The sequence below is a fragment of the Capsicum annuum genome, chromosome 1, assembly GCF_002878395.1.
Source record: "Capsicum annuum cultivar UCD-10X-F1 chromosome 1, UCD10Xv1.1, whole genome shotgun sequence".
In the NCBI taxonomy this organism is placed as follows: Eukaryota; Viridiplantae; Streptophyta; class Magnoliopsida; order Solanales; family Solanaceae; genus Capsicum; species Capsicum annuum.
In genome coordinates, this window is record NC_061111.1 from 222,886,903 (window position 1) to 222,909,918 (window position 23,016).

The following is a 23,016-nucleotide window of genomic DNA, read 5'->3' on the forward strand; positions in this document are numbered from 1 at the left end:
GGGTGCCTTCATATATTATAATAGTTGAGCTACACAATCTAGGATAAAAATTTTAAAACGTATGTTAATCCTTATTCCCTATCTCGACATTTGATATATATATGTATATGAACTTGATTATATATATTGGTTTTAAATAATTTGAACTATTGATCATGGAATTATGTTATCTTTATCCCTGAGTTACATGATATTGTTTACCCCACTAACCATCTCTGGACGCTATATCCCCATACGATGTAGGCACCGGAGCTACTTTTACTTTTTTTGTGTAGAGTTAGGTTGGTCAACTCGGTTCATTGATTCGTTAAGTTATGGTGAAGTGGTGAGTTCCCATCCCCCAAAAGTCTTAGTCATTTCACCAACTTTCATTCTTACATTTGAGTTGATAGTTACTTTCATTATAATTAACATTATCATTTTTATTCTCATCGTCCTCTGTCAGAGTCGAGGACACGTCTTGACCAAGACTGGTTTTGGTTCTTTGTTTAGAATTCTTTTTTGGATTATTGTGGATATTGGGTGATGTTGGTTGGTTGTTTGGCCAGTCACCGATCATCAATTATATACATGTTTTGAGTTTCCTTAAGCTTGTTGCATGCTATCTTGTTGTATGTTTGAAATTCACCCGACATTGGGGAATTTTGTTTTTGGTTTAGTTAGGTACAGGGGTTGATCTCCAATCCACGTGGGAATTGAGATACCTATTATGGATATATAAATATATATATAAATGATAGGATAGGGTACAAGGGTCATAAACATGAGATATTAAAACCATTAACCTGGACTATGTAACTCTTTCCATCCTAAGAGTACCCACGGGCTATATTAGTTCATCTCCCCCTATTGAAAGAGCCCCAGGGCATGTTAGCCACATAAACTGAGGAAATACGAGGGAGACCATACACATCAAGGCTCTAACCATCCTAAAAATATATATAATGTGTGAACTATGCACACGGTTATAAAGACCCCTAAGACGGCAAATGTGATTTCCAGTATTGGTCCCCCTGGGACCTCTACCTTCATGGAGAGCTACACAACCCCCTTTAATCCCAAATTAAAACATTTGCACATAATCCTAACAATTAACCTAGGATTAATTTATTAAGCCATTTACCATTTGGTATCATCATACCAAATATACTTGCAATTTAATTCCATTATGCCATAACCATACCATTAACCATTAGATTCCCAAGTTCTATTTTTAATCCAAAACCATGGCCACCAAAGAATTTAAAAATCATTTTATTTTGCTTAGCCTTTAATGCAATACAATAGTTTAGAGGAGCAAGTAAAGCCATGTAATTACCCATATTTCAAAACCAATTTGCAAAGTGGGTTGAGGTTAATGCAAATTGCAAGCCAAAAACCATCAATTTTGGGAAACCAATGTTCCCCAAACCACACCATATTTCCCCAATTCATCCCCAAACCATTAATTAAAGTATGAACAATGCATCTAAAACCATGGGGAAAATAATCCAAGTGAATACCATTTAAAACCCTCAACCCAATTCTCAGTCCCACAAATAAACCACATAATTATTATACTTATTCATGCCATAATAAAAAACAAATATACGTGTAAGGATGAGAGACATACCTAAAAAACACAAGAATAGAAAGAAAATCCAATGTTGAAAGCTTAAAGATTAAATTCCCTTAAAACCCCTAATTTATCTTCCTTTAGAGAGTTTATGATGATGAGAGTAGTGCTTGATTTAATTAACTGATATTAATAGGGTCCCTTAGATATTTTAAGGTTGTGGGTAAAGTGTAAAAGAAAGAAAAGACTAAATTACCCTTACTTAAAAACATGCAGGAGAAATGGCTCTTAGTCATTACAGGTCAGGTAATGACTCATGATGACTGGTCATGGTCGTTGTCCATACATGTGGCCTGAGCAAAAACCTTGGGCACCTCCACTGTTATGGCCATGCGTCCCTCACCACGACTCGTGACCTTTACCTATGACTCATGGGGTCTATTCATGATCACGATAGTGACCTGGGTAACCTTACTAGTTAGGCAACAAGTGGCACCATATGACTCATGATGAGTGGTAACGACTCATCACCTGAGTCGTTGCCTGGGCAGTGTTCAATTTCACTTCAAAAATTTCAGAGTCCAAAACCTTGGGTATTACAAATTGGTAGGTTATATATACCTAAAACAAATTTATGCTTTTGTCTAAGAAATATCCTCGAGTAAGTTCTCTTTTCCTGATCCTTTACTACTATCCTCTATCTTGGATCCTAAATTATCTATTTTGAATTATCGGCTCAAGCTATTAAGTGGAGGTTGTCATTTATGTCTTTCTTCCCATGCGTACTCGTTCTTTTATCTCAAGTAAAGATAAGGTGAGTTCTAAAATTGTACACCGCCACAAATAAAATCAAACCCAAGAAAACAACAATGCATGCATAAACACCGATTTAAGATCACTCAACACTATGACATTACTTTCTTAATTCATCATAGTTCTCACAATCCTATTTGTAGTGATTACCTATACACAGTCTCAAGAACATAAGAAGAATTCTGATATGAAAAAATAATTATGAAGAATTCTGATATGAAAACATAATTATGAACTTACAATAAGAATACAAAAAAACTCTGAAATGTCACCTAAAATTAAAAACCTAAAAGTTGATGTTTGTAGTTCTATGACCAAGAATGTTCCTTAGAACCTTACAATAATATAATAGAATGTCAAAAAATACAAAATAATGAATAAGAGTATTTATAGATAAAATAAACCTCATCCTAAACATAAAAAGGTATGTTGAGTCAGTCATCTCGGATGATGGAAAGGCACAATCGTTGTTAGATCCCACGACCATCCTTGGTGCTTGTAGGTTGGCACTGGACTTTGTCATCCTCAAGTCATCAATGGTACAATCTTCAGTACTACCTCATGGTTCCTTTGGACGATTGTGGAACCCTCTCATCAGATCCTCTTGTCCTTTAACTCCTGCAAACCTCAATTCTGGATCTTCCTACCACAATATCTTGGTATGATCATGAATTCTAGGAAAGGTTGTGGGAGACACTCATTTGATCTTCTTCATACTAAGCTTCTGTATCATTGGTTGCAGGTCTGCTTATCGCGATCAAATAATACAATGGGAAGCTTTCGTCTATAAATTTCTACGAGTCCTTACTTTGAATCAATCCATGATGACATGGTAAGATAGTGGTTACGTTCCATAATTGTGAAATAGATCATCTAATGACCTTAAGTCCAAAAGTTTAGCACTTCTCTTGTTCGGAACTTTTGACCTTCAAGCACCTCAAAATACATCATATCCATACAAAAATACCATTATACTTGAAAATATTCATAGTTTTAAGCGTTTAAAGTGTCATAATTTCAAGGTACATTAGTACCCACCATCATGAATCACGATATAGGAAATGTTCGGTTTTGCAAATATGACATAAGGGTCGCAAATGCAAAGGGAGAAGTATAAGTTCTTTGTGAATGTGATAGAGTAGGTTAAGAATGTGAAGAAGGGGGAACTTGCACCTGCAACAGCTGAAACCAACAAAGACATTAGTCAAAACTCTACGAATGGACCCTCATGATTCATTTAGGAATCCATAGAAATAAACCATTAATGCTACCTGGCTAATTCTGACAATCTTGATTCAATTGAACCATCAAATTTTTAAAAAGAGACTAGTTACTATGAATAGCGCCCAAAACCTCTTTTTGGCTAAATTTGATAAGTTTATATTTAAGAGTTTAAATTGCAAAATAAAAGTTCGGTTCTCGAACTAACCATGCTCCTAACCAAAAATCGACATTCCAAATTTAATGGAACTATCAAATCACTATCCGAAACCCAATCAAAATATATTGACCATAGTCGAATAAATCACTTTAAGGCTATTCCAAAACAACAAACTCATATAAATCACTCTCGAATGCATTGGAGACCATGCAAATTATTTCTGCAACTCATAAATGTTATCAAGTAGTCCTAAGGTTAGGACAAAATGATCAAAACATATAAAATTCCAAAAATCACTATAAAGGTCATTGCAACTTATATCATGCAAAATGATAAAACTTTCCATAAGATTCAACGTTAAATAATTGTACGTGAGCTTTGGCTAAAAGTATCGAACATTGAAAACTATTATGGACTCAAATTAATATTTTTATAATACAATGAAAGATAGCACAAACTACATACATATAAATATATATATATATAAAGAGAGAGAGAATATATATATATATACATATATAGAGAGAGAGATATAGAAACTTGCTTTAATACATGTAGTTTAAGTAATTAACATATTAAAGTGAAAATCTATAACTCCAAACATTCATGACTTTTACATAAAACACATATCATTTATCAGTCTCCATGTAACCCCAGCAATTCGAGTTTATTTCATGGGATTAGCAAGTCATACTTGTCTATGAGATAAGGGTACTACCTATCAAAGTACCAATATCCAAATGCCTTTATAATTGTTTGCATAAAAACCTTAATTAAAATTCATAAGCGTTACACTTTATGTGGCATCGTTTGACTAGAAATGATTCAGGGAGTTGATCCTTGAGCAAAATTTATATTGTTTCAGACAAGGTGAAAGCAATAAATAATTTCATACCACATTATTGACTAACTCTGATGTTGAGTATAATGAAATCGAGAGTCAATGTAAACTCCTCTACATTTTGGGTCACTTGCATCAAGCAGCTTCGTTAGGAACTCCAACCAAAGTTCTTAAATAAATAACTTGAATAATTAGACAACCAAACACTTGGACTTTGAAAAAAAAAATTGTAATCTAACCTCTGAGGTTTTTCTTTTGATCAACAAAGCAATTATTATGTTTAATAGCATTATAATAATCACCGAATGTAGTTCCAACCTGCAATACGTACTTCGTGTAGTTAGATCCTTAAGAAATGAAACAAGTAAAGTATGTATAAATAATTACCTGAACTATATGAATGGTAATGTGATCGTAAAAAGTAATGTTTTGATATCATGTTGCAGGTTTTGTAGGAAAAACACTGCAAAATATTTTGGGACGATTTTTAGTAATTACATTGACACATTAATGTTGATGCACATGAAGAAAAATTAATCCATTAATAATTTGGACCAATTTTGGCTTCATTCTTGAAGTGCAAGATTTTGGTAGTACTTTAACAAACCCCTGCAACTCAAATAAGCAGTAAGTAAAGCTATTAGTTCATTCAATCCATTTTAGTCCAAATAACTTTTAAACGGGTCATATATTAACTCGGTAATCCATTTTGACTCACTTATTTGACACCGCTAAGTCATGTGAATTGTTATTTGAGTAAAAAGAAATGCAACGCACAAAAATAGAATTTCGAGGAGGAGATTACACATATAAAGTAACAAGTGCTTTACAGATTGGTTCAAAGCCTGTTCCCTTCTGAAGACTCTTTATGCTGAAAAAAGAACAACAAATAGTAATGTAATTCTTACACATATGAAATCATCTTCAAAAGTTGATCATGTAACACCATAAGTGCACCATAGTATCGGTAAAGCATTTTGTTCTAGAAGTACAAGGCAGTAGTTTACTAAAACGATCACAATATAACATTGATATGCACTAGCAAAACTACCAGTAAGAAGGACCTAGTAGAACACGATAAATTAACTTTTATTAGTATGACTAAAAGCATGAAAAAGCCATATTAAGACAATAGTTTGTTTACTTGTACATAAGTAATTAAGTTAATATATATTTTTGACATCCTTTAATCCTCTTGATAAAAGATCCTCCATTACTGTCGAAAAAATCCTTAAATCTCTGATGTGAAGATTGGTAGTCAAATAAAGACTAAAGAAGTAAGAATGTGAACAAAAGCACAACCTCAAACAATGAACAATGATTATGTTTTCCCATTTCAATTTACCAACCTTATTTTATACTAATTATATACCAGTTCATTTAGGAGAAATTGTTGACGGTGAAAATTTCATATTTTGATTGTGTATTGAGTAATTACAACCCCTCCTTCCCCCTCCCACTTTAATTACCGACATACCCAAATATACAAAACACAACACTGATTCTATATATTATATGTATATTTATGCTTAAATATAAAAAAACTTATGCTATGTTGTCCATTTCATTCTAACAACCTTGTTTCATTATCAGTACTACCTATATACCATTTCATTTGGGAGAAATTGTTGTTTTGGTGAAAATTTCATATTTTGATTGTGTCTTAAGTACCCCTACTCTGACTCAACCTTTAATTACGAGAACACCCAAATGTACAGACATGTACATTGATTATGTATATTATATATATACTTAAATATATAAAAATTATGTATTTACTACTATTTTGTTAAGAGAAAATTATCCCATATGCATTTATTAGATTGTTTATTATAAGTTGTAGAACATTTTTAGATAATTACTTTATTTAGGTTTTAATTGAAAGTTGTAGCAACTTTTAAAAAAATTAATTATTATTTCTTAGATAAAAAATTAACTATAATTAACTCCTTTTTTTACGGTTTAGTACTCCTTCCATCCCAAATTACTCGTTTCAAATTGAGATGACACATTGATTAAGAAAAAAATTAATAACATGGCTAGTTTACCATAGTGCCCCTATTAAATAATGTTTACATTTTAATTTAAAGAAAAGGTAATTAATGCAAAGGGTAAAACATGGAAAAAAATTGTCTCTTCTTGATTAATGAAAAAAGACAAGTAAAATGAGAAATCAAATTAGGAAATTTAGGACGGGTAATTTGAGACGGAGAGAGTATTAAATATCTCATAACTAAATGTATTGATAATTATGGTAGGAGTAAAATATGGTCAATTTCATATATCTTCATTAATTATAATTCTTACCTTTTCCAAAAAGTTCCAAGTTTTTCTAAAGTAAATTTATTGGAACAATATTCTTTTGCCTATTCTCACATGTTTCTTCTTCTTAATTATACTCATTATTTTTTTATTTGTCTGCCTGACAAAACGTCAAGCTTTTAGGGATATTGTTTCTGTATCAACCTTGACATTTTTAAATGATTCTAACACTTCCTTTATCAAGCTTTTTGGGGGTTGAATTTCATTTCCTTTATAAAGTTTGTTTGCTTGAATTTTATTATAGTACTACATATACATTGATCTCACGGTTATATGAATCATGTTAAGAGAAATCAGATTTTGTATGAATTATATGTGTTGATACCGTTGGTTGAACTAAATCATGGGTAGCATATTTTGTAACATTTTCATAGACTAAAAACATTAATAAGAATAAATCATCTACGTTTAGCATTTCACATATCAATTCCAAATATTAAAACCCCAAAAATTAAAATTATTTGGTATATGACATTGTAATATTAATAAATTTAAAATTAATTGGTTAAAATAATGTAAAGATGTTATATTGTAAATAAATTTCATAGATGTAAAATATACTACACCTCTTTAACGATAAATAGTTACTGTATGTAATGTTTATAAATTAAGTGATCACCATTTTACATATAAATTTCATGATAAGTTATCTTATTACTAGTTTTGATATGAATTACAAAAAATAAGACATTAGTAAGAAATATCATTTAGTGAATGAGATATATCAATAAAATAATTTAAACATGATTTGTTATATTAAATCGTACTAAGCAAAATTTACACCTTTTTCATACACTAAAATTTCTTAGTAAGAATACATTATTTGTATATAGTATCTTGCATATTAATTTCATATATTAATATCTTAGTTGATACTTTATTTGTAACAATAGAATATTTTTAAAAGATAAGATAATAGTCGTTGAATTTTAAGTAAGGAACAATCAGAAGGCATTGAACATATTATATCTATATCTATTAAATACAATATTAGAAAATACTTATTTTTAGTTGAGAAATAATCAGAAACAAAAAAAAACATATTGCCTTATCCATATAGATTATATATAAGTTTCACTTTTAAATAATGTACAATACAAAGTTTTACCAAAAAGCAATAATCATACAAATATCCATACATATTAAATACAATACAGAAAATAACATAACAGTCGATACGTATATAAACACAAGTTTTTTTTTATTTTTTAAATCTATTTATGATTTTAAAATAAAAAATTTGTTTATCAATACCAATCAAAAATCATATATTGCATTTTATCTACCACCGTAAACCAAAATACATAACTTTGTATGCTAATTAGAAAAATCAATAATTAAAAGAAAATAATCTGAATAATATTGAATTTTACTCAGAGTTTGATTTTTAATTTTTGGACGAAGAAGTGAAAGTACACACTCAATGAAGAATAAGAGGAAGAGGAGAAGGAGGAAGAAGAAAGATAGAACACCTTTGTTGATTGTGAATGGTTATAATTAGGAACAAATTATTTTTAGAGAAATAGTAGGGGTGGTTGATATGCATTGATATTCTGATAATAACTGTTATTATTTTTTATGGGTATGAAATCATTTTTTCCTTATATATAATTTGTATTTTATTTTCCAAGTAAAATTTAAAAAAAATCTTTTTTATATCAAAATTTTGCTATAAGTTGCAAACTAAGAAGTTTTGTTATGTCTTACGTTAAACAATCTAAGAATGTTTATATGCATTTTTCCTTTTTTGTAAATTAAACCACCCAAAAGCATTAAGTTGTTAAACCTATCTAGCTATACAGCGATTTATTTGGAAGAAATTATTGATTTGGTCATAATTTTATATGTTAATTTTGTATTAAGTTATTAAACCCCTTGCTTTTCAAAACGAGAACAAAAATCATACAGTAAGTATGAAAGAAATTAAAAAATTATATAGCTTTATAATAACATACAGGATCAACTCTTTCAACGTTCCCGTGAATGATCCTCCATCACAATATGCGATCATGACTTTATTCCAGTTGAACAAGTATGTACATTTTGCATTGTAAGGCTATTAGTTTTGCAAATTACACTTATATATCTTGTCGTAACTACAACTGTAAATTAAAATATCTTTTGATAGTGATAATCAAATTTACACCTACTAATTGGAAGACTTATGACACTCATATAAGTGGTTATTTGTGATTAATTAATTCCTTCTAATTTTGTAGCTTCTCAAACAATCATAGAAATAAGTAATAAAAAATATCACAGATAAAAAATAAATTAAAATTGGTGTTTACCTGGATTAGCATTTTTAATCTTGCTGAAGTGACCTCTAAATTTGAATGGGCCCATATGTTTTGAAGAATCAAAGGAACCCATTAAACTATTCTGGAACTCTCTCACATCTTTACTCCATCCTTCTCCCCAACAACAACAATTCTAAATTAAAGCACAATGCTATTTGAAAATGCACAAGTTCTTGGTGCGACAAAAAAATATTTTTTCTAGTGGTTTTCATATTTATTTTTGATCTTTGGTTAGTAAACAAGAAGAAAATACTATCAAATAAATATTTTTACACAATCTAGAAAAAAATTATTTAAAGGGCTTGGATTGGGCGCTAAAAATAGACTGAACTAATATATAGATCATTGGCGGAACTATGGATAGGCGAAGAAAGGTCCAGTGCACACAGTTCATCAGAAAATTATATGGTGAACAAAGGTTAAATGATATTATGATTTATAAGTATATATTTGATTTTGTACATCTTTAACACAACCTAGTGAAAAATTTTAGATTACTGGCTCTGTCACTTATATAGATAATCATTTATTCTTCCAAACTTATAATGTGAATGATTATATTTTTCATGGACTAATTTTGCTATCCTGAATATAATTTCAGGTTTTAAGATCCTTGAAAAAAAATTATCACTTCAAACGCACAACATCGATAGAATCAACCCAGTAATAAGTAGGCCTTACAGAGAGGTGAATCATCTAGTTTTCAGCACCATCTCCAAATACTCTTTATCTTTATAGTTTGTTGGTGGTGTCCCATCCTAGAAAACTTTATCTTAAATGAGATTACAACACTAACAGGGGCAGATCTACATATAGTTTAGGGGTTTATCCAAACACCCTTAACTGAAAAATTATACTGTGTATATAAGATCGAATTATTATTTTACATTGTACCTCTTAAACACAAGTTAATTGGTAGCTCAATGGTAAAAGGGTTTAGAGTTGTCTTTTTTTCCCAAGATCGAATCTTGGTGGATACATATTCTAATAGACGTAATTTTGAGAGTCCGTTGAGTTTTACACCCTAATGTATGACCTCTTTTGTGATTTGCACCCTATCCTATTTTATTTTATAATTTTCACCCTAACCTTCTATCTTTCTTGCAAAATAGTAAAACTTACTCATTTTTATAATTTTCCACAAGGGCCAAATTAGAATATAAATATTTTTTTCTTCTAAAAAAAGACACAAAATTAGAAAAACTACTAAATAAAAAATGATTGTGTCTATCATTTTCATGGAATCAGCATTCTTCTTAGCTCCCTAAAAATTATGGTAACTCAGGAAGCTTTATGCCGAAACTATATAAAAGTTTAGCCTTGGATGAAAATTCCAAATGACAACTCAAATACCCACTTTCCGCTTGGTAGCTTTTGACATTGCATATATAAATTAGATGAATAATGTTGAGGCATATAAAAGTGCATTGATGATTTTTTTGTTGTTGTTGGATAATCAAGTAAAAATTAAAATCTTTGATGCACTCAGGAGTTTAATAAGGGTACATCAAACGTATTGTCCAACCTATCTCTTTATTAAAGAATTGCTAGGGTATATCAAAATTATTTTTCACTTACCTCAAACTTTAGTGAAAAAATCTAAACGGTTGATTGTTTATGTTCTATATTTGTTGAATTTTGCTATGTTCCATTTAATATTTCATTTGAAGATATTGATCATCTTCATACTCCTCCACAATATAAAGTGTGCAGGATGAAAAGGATTTCATAATTCGAGAACAGTTAAGTGTCAACACAGCTACATCGAGATAAAAAAGATTTAGCAGCTTATCAAGAAAAAAATGACGATCATATTTAAATATACTAGCATTTTTTTTAATTTAGCAGTTTATTTTTAAAATTCTATGTTATTTTTAAATATATATATATATATTCTAATTTTGCCCTTGTGTAAAATATAAAAAAAAAAAGTAGTTTCATTATTTTGCAAGAAAGATATTATTTTATATTACCACAATATGATTTAGATTTCAATTTTGACCTTATGATCTTACACATGATATGAAACTCATGTTGTATTCATGAGTATGAGTTATTAACAAAAGTATGATTGACTTTCATATTTACAAACCCACATGCTTATTTTAAGGTGAATTTCATCAGTATGAGCATATAATATATATTTTGGGAGTAGTATTTATCAATGAGAGGAAAGTGTTCATTCAGCGTATTCTATTTCCCAAAAACTACGTGCCACCGTAAGTTTAAGGGACTCACTAGAGAGTGTTATCCTTGCCCAATATAGGCTCAGTTTAGTGATCACTCTAGTTTAGTTTAGGTTTTATTTCAATGGAAAGGGTAAAATAGCTCTCCTCAATGGGGGTCAGAGATTGGATTCTATGCTAGTCACATGGTTTATGTTAGTTATGAGAACTCCCACAGAAAGGACTATTTTTAGAAACTAAGTGTAGTAACCCACCTAGTTTATCATATTATGCTTTGTTATACATGTTTTAAGATATTTCAGCTCTCAGTTTATTTAAGTCTCTTGGTGAGTTCATTTACGCTTAGCATTTGTGTTTTAAGATTATGCATTGATTCAATTCTACTTATGTATTCACCCTCATATACTCAGTAAATTCCAGAAGTACTTACCACATTTATGTCTATGTGCTACATTATTTCATAATGTAGGTTTTGCTGTTCGTCCCCAGCAACACCATTAACCATGGGCATTATTTCCTACATTCACATGGTTGGCGAGTCCTCATAGTTTGAGGGCCAAGTTTATGATGATTGCCAATGTTTAATACAGTTCTTCCAGTTTTTTAGCTTTCAGTTCGGGTGAGCTAGGATCTATTCCAGTGGATCTTCAGTCATTAGATTAGAGGTTTATCAAGACTAGTCAGATTATATTTCTTTCAATTTTCCATAGATTTGAAGGTTATTAAGTTACAGAGCTTTTAACTTGAGATTATTTATCCATTTGAATTCCTCTTTAAGTGTTCTTCATTTTTCTCTCATATTTTAAGTTTACATTCAAGAGAGTTCAGTACGGATTCGATATCATTGGTTCGCTTGGGCTATTCATAGCCTTAAGCACCGTGTGACATCCAGGGGGTACCTTCGGAGCATTACAAACTTGGTATTAGAACTTAAGGTTTTAAAGAGTCCTAGGGAGCCTGATAAGCTGCATTATGTAGAGTCTTGATCATGTGTATAAAGCGCTCCACACTTATGAGAAAAAGGCTACGGGACATATTAGGAACCATTCTTTATTTCATAATCTCTATCATGCCTTAAGGTCATCTCTATATCTCTAATTCATGCTTTTATATGACAGAGAATGCCTCCTTACAGATCTTACGTATGCATATATGGGGATCAGCCAGACCCATCACCACCTGCAGACCCTTTGAATGAAAATATATCTCATATAGAGTTTCGAGTTGTGTTTTAAATGTTAGCTCAGGCTGTGAATGCAAATATTTAGGGAAACCAACCAGTAACAATCCCACTTCAGCAGAATGGTAACTTTAATACAGCCAAAGTTTGAGATTTTATGAGGATGAACCCACCTGAGTTCTTTGGGTCAAAGGTGAATGAGGATCCTCTGATAAGGTGAAAAATATTACACAGATTATGCATGTTACAGAAGATAAAAGTATGGATTTAGCGTCTTTTCAATTGAAGAATGTTGCTTATGATTTGGTTACTATGTGGAAGGATGGTAGACGTGAGAATGCAGCTCCTATGAGTTGGGATGTATTTCAAACTGCATTTATGGATAGGTTTTTTACTCGTGAGATGATGGAGGCTAAGGTAGAGGATTTCATGAACTAGAGATAGGGCTTTATGTTAGTGAAGGAATATTTCCTTAAGTTCACCTAGCTAGCTAATTATGCACCAGAGTTGTTGCGAATTCTAGAGCTTGTATGAGTAAGTTTGTCACTGGAGTGTTTGAGTTGGTAGTTAAAGAGAGTAGGACATCTATGTTGATTGAGGATATGGATATTAATCATTTCATGAGTCATGCTCGGCAGATTGAGGTGGAAAAGTTAAGGATAATGTCAGACACAGTTTTATGCAATACTTTATTGTCAGGAGCAGGAGATCACCCCAAATGTTATCATAGGTATGCTTAGTGTCTTTCGCCTTGATCTTTATGTGTTATTAGACCCGAGTTCAAACCTCTCTTTTGTTACCCCACTCATAGCTGTAAATTTTGAAGTAAGTCCCGAAAGTCTTTCTAAACCCTTGTTAGTTTCTACTCTATTGGGTAAGCTAGTTATTGCCAGAAGACTATACAGAAAGTACCCTATTAAAGTCCTCTATAAGGTTACTTTGGCAGATTTAATAGAGTTAGAGATGATAGATTTTGATGTTATTTTGGGCATGGATTGACTGCATTCGTGCTATGAATCAGTTGATTATCATACCCGAGTGGTGAAGTTTCAGTTTTCTAATACGTCAGTCCTTGAGTGGAAGGGTATTTTAGTATCTCCCAATGGTCATTTCATCTCTTATCTTAAAGCCATAAAAATAATATCAAAAGAGTGTATCTACCACTTAATTAGATTTAAAGACACTAAGTTAAGGCCTTAACCATTCGGTCAGTCTGTGTAGTCAATGAATATTCAAAGGTCTTCCCAGGTGATCTACCTGAGGTACCTCCCGATGGAGAAATAGAGTTCAGTATTAATCTCTTTCTTGATACCAACCAATCTCCATTTCTCTCTATAGTATGGCTCCGTACAAGCTTAAATAATTAAAAGAGCAGCTCAAGAACCTCTTACTTAAGGGGTTCATCAGACCTAGTATTTCCCCGTGGGGTTCTATAGTTCTATTCATGAATAAAAAGGATGGAACTCTTAGTATGTGCATAGACTATAGTCAGTTAAACAAGGTCACCATCAAGAATAAGTACCTCATCCCTAGAATTTATGATTTATTCGATCAGCTTTAGGGCGACCATTAGTTTTCAAAGATTAATCTCAGGTTGGGATATCACCAGTTGAAGGTTAGGGAGCGTAACATCCCGAAGACTGCCTTCAGAACTCGGCATGGTTATTTTGAGTTTGTGGTTATGTTTTTTGTACTAACAAATGCTCCTACAACCTTTATGAATTTGATGAACAAGGTCTCCAAGTACTACTTGGATATGTTTGTCATTGTTTTCATAGATAACATACTTGTATATTATCGGCATGAGGAGGAGCATGCAAACCATTTGAGAACAGGGTTGCAGACCCTTAAGGATCATTAGCTTTGTACAAAGTTTAATAAGTATGAATTTTTATTGGAGTCCATTACATTTTTGGGGAAAGTTATTTTGGGGAATGGTATTCATGTAGACCCTCAGGAGACTGATGGTGAAGCCCTATCCTAGACCTATTACTCCATTTGATATTCAGAGCTTTCTGGGTTTAGCTGGTTACTATAGGAGGTTTGTTGAGGGTTTTTCCTTAATAGATGCACCATTGACTTAGTTGACTCAAAAGAAGGTGAAGTTTATATGGTCAGATAAATTTGAAAAGAGTTTCCAAGAGTTGAAGGATAGATTGACTTCAGCTCAAGTGTTAGCCTTACTACAGGGGTTGGATGGGTTTGTGGTGTATTATGATGCTTCTAGAGTTGGGTTAGGTTGCGTTTTGATACAAAATTAGAAGGTAATAGCCTATGTATCCAGAAATCTTAAGGACCACAAAAAGATTATCCAACCTATAATTTAGAGTTGGCAGTTGTTATGTTTGCTCTAAAGATTTGAAGGCACTACTTATATGGTGTGTATGTTGAAATTTTTACTGATCATAAGAGTCTCTAGTATGTATTTATGTAGAAAGAGTTGAATCTTCATTAGAGAAGGTGGTTGGGGTTATTGAAAGATTACGGCAAGAATGTGCTTTACCATCTGGGTAAGGTAAATATGGTGGCAGACATGCTGAGTAAGTTGTTGTAAGACCCCACAAAATTCTAAGCTTAACTCAGCCCTTAGAGCTTGATAAGGGGTCCTATACTTAGAAATTTTAGCTAAGTATTTACACTTAGAATTATTTTTACCCTTATAAGTTGGTGATACTATTCCTCGACCCTGAAAACCTTAAAGTGTAAATTTTTAGGTTGATTCATGATCAGGTATGTCAGTAGGTATTCTCAAACAATTTTTGGATTTTTTTAACATCGTTTGAATCATGTTTGGAAGTCCAAACCAGTGGATCAACGCAATCTCGATGCGCTGCATCACCTATTGCATTGATAAATGTTTTTTCCAGTGCCAATTTTCGGTGAACCGATGTGGACTCGACGCGGTGCGTCGGCGATCGCATCGACCCCATCGACGCGGTGCGTAGGGCTGCGCATCACTAAAATTGTTTTCAGTTATTAAAACTCTGCATCTATGAGAGTATTTGGGTCATTTTCCCACCCCTATTTAGCACCCAAAACACTAAATAAATTACTCCTAGGGAAAAGACATTCCTTATTTCTCTCAAATTACTCAAGAATAAAACACTAGGAGATCTAATTTCAATTCAAGCTTCAAAAATTCACCATCAACCTTCATTAATTCAAGTACCAAGGTATGTGAAGTGTTCATCCAAGGACTTTCTTCCACCCTTGGAGTTCAAGAAACTCTTTTAAATTACAAGTTAAATGATTTCATAGATTTCATGTTGGATTTTAATGTAATCTTGATTATGATGTTAAATGGGTTTTTAATTCCATAATTTATCACAAATTCCATGAAAACTAGTTAATTGTGGATTGAATTATGTGAACTTCATGTTGAACTCTTGAATTACAAGTTGAATGTAGTATCCATGATAGTATTATATGTTTATTGATATGTTAAATACCCATGCTCCCCAAGTATTTGTCAAAATGCTTATATGAATTGACTAGTGCAAGCATGACATGTTATTATGTGATTTTATTCATGAACAAGCTCATGTATATCAAGTGTTTGACAAAATTGTCTAAATGAATGCATTATTAGTAAGAAAGTACTATTATGCTACTAAAGTCATGCAATATGTTACTTTTCATATTATCGAGTCTTCGAAGTATTCAATACTCGAAAATCTAGTTATTTACCTAGAGCTACGGTAGTTTCAGAATAGTCTCAGTAGTGTCATAAATAGTAATACTCAGTAATCAGTCCCAGTCTCAGTTCAGTAGTCAGTTCAGACCTCAGTGAACTCAGTTCAGTTCAGTTAGACAATACGATCAGTAACAGTTCAGTCAAGCCTAGTACAATTTAGAAATTAGTTCAGTGTCTATTTATTTGGGAGTAGGAATCAGCATCGAGCGAACCCAGGGATGGGGGTATTTCTGCCAGCATAGGGTTTGACCCTTATTAGCAACCCCTGAGTTATATAACTACGTAGCCAGCATAGGTTGAGATATCTTCCTGTCAGATTAGGATTGATACATCTCACATGAGTTTTCCTACCAGCGAGGGTTGATGAAAGTGCTTCTTGTCAGAGAGGGTTAACCCATAGCTTTTCTTTACTCGTGGCATGGTATTGGCACCCTTCCAACTAGGGTTATAGTTTGGACCCCAATCCATTTGGAGAGGGGCATGTTGGTTAGATAACTACCTCCCACAGTTTCAGTTTCAATTTCAGTTTCACCATAGAACTCAGTTCAGTTCTATAGATTCAGGACTGTCAGACACAGTCACCCAACTCAATATAGAACTCAGTTCTATTCTATAGAATCAAGACTGTCAAAAATAGTCACTCAGTTATCAGTACTACACTTTCAATAAACTCAGATATTAGTTAATCAGTATTCAGAACTCAGTATCCAGTGTTAACAGGATCTCAGTTACAATTTATGTATTCGTGCATGTACTCTCATTTAGTTACGTCCATGTTACTCAGCTAGTTGTTGTCCATGCATATGAACCCATGCATATCAGCCTACCTAATTTAGCATACTAGTGCATTCAAAGTACTGATACATACTTTTGTTTTGCACTATGATGTCTTATATGATAGGTTCAAACGCACGGGCTCCTGACCTTACTTAGCAGCCCAGATTATCAATAGCAGATTTAGTGGTGAGTCATTATAGTTCGAGGACGATGTTATCTTTCAGTATTTCAGTAGTTCATCATTCAGTAGACGGAGTAAGTTAGAGACCTGTCCCATCAACTCCATATTCAGATAGTTAAAAGCTTTCAGACTAAAGTATTTCAGACAGATATTCAGTTTTTAGTATTTATTTCTCAGTATTCAGTATTTATTTTCAGTTGTGAACTTTATGGAGACTTCATCCTAATTTCCACATTTATTTCAGTATTATTATTATTACCGTGTGATTATTCAGTGCTCATAGTAGATACCAGTCATGGGTTATCTTGTGGTCCTTTGGGGTCATAAGCATCATTTATCATTTGGGGTACAGACTTGGGGTGTTACAGTTGTCTATGGGTAGTGTGGCTCTTGTGAAGAAGGGAGAGTAGGAGTTAGCCAAGAAAGTGCGTAGACTAGCTCATTTAGGTATATGTTTGCTTGATAAAGATGATAGGGGAGTAGTGGTCTAGAATGATTCAGAATCATCCTTAGTAGTTAAAGTGAAGAAGAAGCAGCATATTGATCTCATTCTTAGATTTTGGATGTAGTTTATTAGCAAAATGTAGAGGCTTTCTCCCAAGGTAGATATGGTGTCTTTCATTATTAAGGTCAACTTTGTATTCCCAATATGGATGGGTTAAGAGCAAGAATATTAGCAGAAGCTCACAGTTCGAGGTATTCAATTACCATGGTGCTACTAAGATGTACCACAACTTGCGGGATATCTATTAGTGGAACAGTATTAAGAGGGACATAGCAGAGTTTGTGGCCAAGTATCCCAATTATCAGTAAGTAAAGATTGAGAAACAAAGGCTCAGAGGTACGCTATAGGATATTGTCATTCCCACTTAGAAGTGGGAGGTCATTAATTTGGATTTTATTACTAAACTTCCTAGCACCAAATGTCAGCATGATTTAATTTGGTCATCACGGATCAAATGACTAAATCAGCCCTTTCTTACCCATTAAGCTTTTTGATACAGTGAAAGATTATGCTAAGATGTATATTCACAAGTTAGTAAGGTTCTATGGGATTCCTTTGTCTATTATTTCAGACAGAGGCACACAATTCACTTCCTAGTTTTGTCAATCATTTCAAAAAGGCCTTGGAACAAACATGAAACTTAGTATGACTTTTCATCCAAAGACAGATGGTTAGGCTGAGCATACAATTCATACACTAGAAGATATGTTGAGAGCATGTGTGATGGGCATTAAGGTAAGATGGGATGATCATTTATCTTTGATTGAGTTTGCCTATAATAATAGTTAACATGCAAGTATTCAGATGGCTCGGTTTAAAGCATTGTACGGGCGTAGATGCAGGTCATCTATCGTTTTGTTTAAAGTTGATAAAGCGGCCTTAGTTGGGTTGGATTCTATTCTTGAAGCTATGGAAAAGTTCAGTTGATTCATGAGAGGTTGAAAACTACTCAAAGTAGCCATAAATTATACACAGATATGAGGAGGAGAGAACTAAAGTTTGAAGTTAGTGATTACGTATTCTTGAAGGTGTCACCCATGAAGGGGATAATGAGATTTGGGAAGAAATAAAAACTTAGTCCCCGATTTATTGGTCCTTATGAAATACTAAGGTGTGTTGGAGAAGTTGCTTACAAGCCAGATCTTCCACCAGGCCATCCATCCAGTTTTCCATGTTTTGATGTTAAAGGAATGCATCGAGGACCCGTCCTTAGTAGTCCCCATAGAAAGTATTGGAGACAAGGATAGCCTGTCCTATAAGGAAATCCCAGTTTAAATCCTTAGTCGATAAGTTCGAAGGCTAAGGAATACGGACATGGTTTTAGTAAGAGTTCATTGGAGAAATCAGTTGACTGAGGGAGCAAGATGAGAAGCAGAAGCAGATATGATGAGTTGATACCATCACTTATTTACTCCTAGCACTGAGTTATGTTGAGGTAAGACTTCTAATTTAATCTATCTACTCACTTATATCCTTACTCATATCAGTTCAACTTATTCAGTCTATGTCTAGTTGTTATTTCTGTTATATGCCTGTTCTTGGGGTGAGTAATTCAGTTTTAGAGAAAGATATCCTTTTTCCCATCTTAATCTTTGTTCAAGGATGAATGATCCCAAGGGGGAGATATTATAATACCTTACAAGTTTCTAGATAAGTTTACGACTCTCCGTCATATTTTTAAAGGCCCCTAAGAGATTATGTCAAACCATAAATAAGTTTCATGACCATTCACCTTGAGTGTGAAGTGTTTTCAATACAATTATGGTCATAGGAAGCACTTTGACCAAAGTGGAGTTGAGAACATTTGTATTGATTAACATTTAATATCGAATCTACAAGGTCAAATTTGAATGAGTGTAACTCCTAGAGTATAATGAGTTAGGTGTCATACTATATATCAATGAAGATCTTTGAGTCTTCTTTCCAACACATCCAATTTCATCTTAATCCTACATCAGAGTGGAAATTTATGCTCATTTTACTTCGGAGTGTCTGTCTGCCAGAAGGTGACAATTAAGTTGATGAGTTGTCAACTAGGTGACGACTAAGTTGATGAGCCATCAACTAGGTGATGAGTCGTCAACGAGGTGATGATCCACCAATGAAATCCATCACCTATAACCAGTAAATGGCAAAATCCATCTTGGACGACTAGGGTGATGAGTTGTCACCAAACTAATGGGTCATCAACCTAGTTGTCACTGAAAATTTCTGCAACTTTTTTTAAGTTTCCTTAGGGGTAATTTGGTCTTTTCCCCCCTCAAACCCCTCTTCCACGACTTAAATTATCAAAAAATATTAATTTTACATTCTTAGTCTATTTTCAATGATCATTCTTCACTCACTCTCAAGAGAAAAGCGGTAAGGTTTCTTTCAAAAAGTTCAACTCCCAGGTCCAATTCACGCTTCCTCCAAGATATTCCCTAAATTTAGGTATTTGGTGTTTTAAAAAGGATAACCTTTCATCCTTGTTCCCAAAAGATTTGATTTTATAATTGAATTTATGTGATTTTAATTAGGGTTCATACCCAATTTCCTTGTTTATAAAATTATGACATTATCATGTGATTCAAAGTTTAGTTTGCATAAGAATTTATCTTACTCTTGTTTTCACTTATATGATTGTTATTATGAAATAGATTTTAGTATTTTGACATGAATTTATATGAGATGGTTGATATATATGATTTTCAGCTTGATTTGGTCACTTTACACATATGAGCATATGAATTGATCATGATTCTCTCAGTTTGCATGAAGTTCAGACTTACTATTTCAAATTATGACTATATGATTCAGATTTCAACTTTTATCTTATGGTCTTAGACATGATATAAAATTCACACAGTATTCATGAATATGAGTTATTAACAGAAGCATAATTGACTTTCAGATTTACAAACCCACATATTCTTATTTTAAGGTGAATTTCATCAGTATAAGCATATAGTATATATTTTGGAAGTAGTATTTAGCACCGAGAGAAAAGTGTGGGTTCAGCGCATCCTATTTCCTGAAAACTATGTGCCACCATAGGTTTAGGGGCCTTGCCAGAGAGTTTTCCCATTCCCAAAATAGGCTTAGTTTAGTTATCACTCTAGTTCAGTTCAGGTTCAATTTCAATGGAAATGATAGAACAACCCTCCTCAACATGGGTCAGACATTGGACTACATGCTAGCTCACATGGTTTATGTCGGTTATGAAAATCTCCCACAGAAAGGACTATTTTCAAAAATGAAGTGTAGTAACTCACCTAGTTTACCATATTATGATTTGTTGTACATGTTTTAAGATATTTCAACTCTCAGTTTATTTCAGTCTCTTGGTGAGTTCATTTACACTTAGAGTTCATGTTTTAAGTTTATGCATTGATTTAGTTTACTTATGTAGTCACCCTCATATACTCAGTAAATTCCAGAAGTACTGACCACATATATGTCTATGTGCTACATTATTTTATAATGTAGGTTCTGTTGTTCGTCCCCAGGAGCACAATTAACCATGGTCACTCTTTCATACATTCAGATAATTGGTGAGTCCTCATAGTTCGAGGTCCAAGTTTATGATGATTACAGCTGTTTAATGCAGTTCTTCCAGTTATTTATCTTTTAGTTTGGATCAGTCGGGTTTGTCCTAGTGGTTTTTCAGTCATCAGATTAGAACCTTGTCAAGACTAGACATTATATTTCGTTTAGTTTTCTGCAGATTTAAAGGTTATTAAGTTAAGAGTTTTAAATTGACATTATTCATCTATTTGGAAGTTATTAATTTTAGAGCTTTTAAGTTGACATTATTCGTCTATTTGAATTCCGCTTTAAGTTTTCTTCAGTTTTCGCTCATGTTTTAAGTTTAAATTTAAAAGAGTTCAGTGCATAGTAGGTATCATGGGTTGGCTTGGGCTATGCATAACCTTAAGCACCATGTGAAGTCCAGGGGTTACCTTGGAGGCATTACTCTTGCATGCAAAATCTAACAAAATATGTATTATCTAACTGTCTCTCGACCTTTGTTAAATAAATTTCGCTCATCTCCTTTCTGACTTAGAGGGTGGCATTACTAACCCTTGTTCTGTGATCTAAAGTTAACTATCCTGGTTTAGGTTCAAGGTAATTATATTAAGGTTGATAGCCTCAAATCTCTATTGTTATCTCCTTTTTTCAATCTCTACCTCTCTCTCGAGCAAGTCTAGAGTACAGAAGAGTTTCTAACATTTACAACCGTCCGGAAAGCAGTCAAAATGAAAAAAATACCAATACTTGCGAGTAGTTTTACTTAATAAAACACGATTACAAAGTCAAAATGAAGAAAATACCAATACAATCATGGTTATCACAACTCTAGTTATGGGATTTAGATACTCATGATCATGAGCACGAAAGAAAAATTCATAGATGAAAGCATAATTGTGTACTTAAAAGAATAAGATAGAAGAAGAATTGGTAGATGAAGCATAATTGTGTACTTAAAATAATAAGATGAAAAACTCCAAAATCTCAAATTGAATAAAAACCCTAAAATTTAATGTTAATAATTCCAATATCAAAAATATATCTAAGAACCTCAAACTAATGTAATAGTGAGCAACCTTCAACAAGAGATCAAATAAGAGTATTTATAGACAAAATAAAGTATTTACTAAAGAAAACACGATTAAAAAGTCAACAGTAATGATGCCTCTAACAACAAGCTGTATAGACGACTGACTACGACATTGCCAGTCTTCTTTCTGTGTATAGTTTGATCTTTTTCCTACCGATGATGACTCGTCCTATGGATTTTCTAGTCCTAGGATGATCCATATCTACTTTGCTTTTTCTCATGACATCAGGACTTTTCTTTAAATGCTCAGGATGGCTACTCAAGACGACTCGTCATAAGACATGATAATTCGTAGCCTCCTCTTATACCCTACTTGTCCTTTAATTTCTCCAAGGTTGTGAACACATTGGACTCCCAATGGTTTCCTTGCTACAATGTCAAGTAGCACTATGAGTCATTGCCTACCCTCGTCGCGGCTAGTATCAATTTTGCATCTTCAAGACTTTATCATCATTGCTCAGAATGATTCCTCTCTATGACTCATAGCTTGTCTTGATGAGTCATAGAACTATCTTGTAGTCACCCCTTTACTTCATCATTCAAATCATTCTACTTTTTGAACTAACAATGACCTAGGTGATGAGTCATATGGTTACCCAAAAACTCATTTCCAAGTAAGCCTTTTGGCACTTGTACATGTTTTCCTTCTTTTCCATTCTAATCGCATCTAACCCTATTCTT

At 32.9% G+C, this 23,016-nt stretch overlaps 1 pseudogene; it reads right to left on the reverse strand.

The window, feature by feature from the left end:
• Positions 1–4,421: 4,421 nt before the first annotated feature.
• The window catches only part of LOC124898831, a 50,445-nt pseudogene continuing 31,850 nt past the window's right edge, over positions 4,422–23,016 (reverse strand).